This window comes from Gossypium hirsutum, chromosome A01 (assembly GCF_007990345.1).
Source record: "Gossypium hirsutum isolate 1008001.06 chromosome A01, Gossypium_hirsutum_v2.1, whole genome shotgun sequence".
NCBI lineage: Eukaryota > Viridiplantae > Streptophyta > Magnoliopsida > Malvales > Malvaceae > Gossypium > Gossypium hirsutum.
Genome location: NC_053424.1, coordinates 73,349,790 through 73,350,456, shown reverse-complemented (window position 1 = coordinate 73,350,456; position 667 = coordinate 73,349,790). Strand labels below are relative to the sequence as shown.

Sequence of the window (667 nt, the reverse complement as noted above, 5' to 3'; positions counted from 1 at the left end):
TTGGTTGGATAGCATAGTAACCGCGTCGAGGTTGAAAACAGCGGCTGCTTTCGTCGGCTTTATTCTCATAAGTTTCCATTGATAGTTATTTAGTGACATCTCCTCAATAAATTCATAAGCCGTCTCAGGTCTCTTATTATTGATAGTTCCTCCAATGGCTGCATCAATCATCTGCCAAGTCGAAGGATTCAGGCCATTATGGAACGTTTGAACCTGTAGCCAATGCAGTAACCATGGTAAGGGCACCTTCTCAAAAGGTCCTTGTATCTCTCTCATGCATCGTAGAGTTTTTCTAAATCCATCTGCATAAAAGAAGAGATATCATTACATAATTTGGTTGTTTTAGCAGGTGGAAAATATTTTAATAAAAATTTTTAGGTCATTTGTTCCCAAGTAGTGATTGACCCTCATGGTAACGAGTTCGACCATTGTTTAGCCTTATTCCTTAACGAAAAGGGAAACAACTGAAGACGTATGGCATTATCAGAAACGCCATTGATTTTAAATGTATCGTAAAATTCTAGGAAATTTGCCAAGTGAGCGTTGGGATCCTCGTCCTGCAAGCAATCAAACTGAACAAACTATTGTATCATTTGAATTGTGTTAGGTTTTAGTTCAAAATTATTTGCAGCAATAGCAGGTCTAACTATACTTGACTCAGTTCCTA

The 667-nt window shown here is 37.9% G+C and overlaps 1 non-coding gene across 1 annotated transcript; it reads left to right on the top strand.

Moving 5' to 3' along the window:
• Positions 1–228: 228 nt before the first annotated feature.
• LOC121206357 (small nucleolar RNA R71) lies at positions 229–336 on the top strand. The gene has a single exon (XR_005901427.1). It is a non-coding gene; the product is annotated as a small nucleolar RNA R71 (small nucleolar RNA).
• The last annotated feature ends 331 nt before the right edge of the window (positions 337–667 follow it).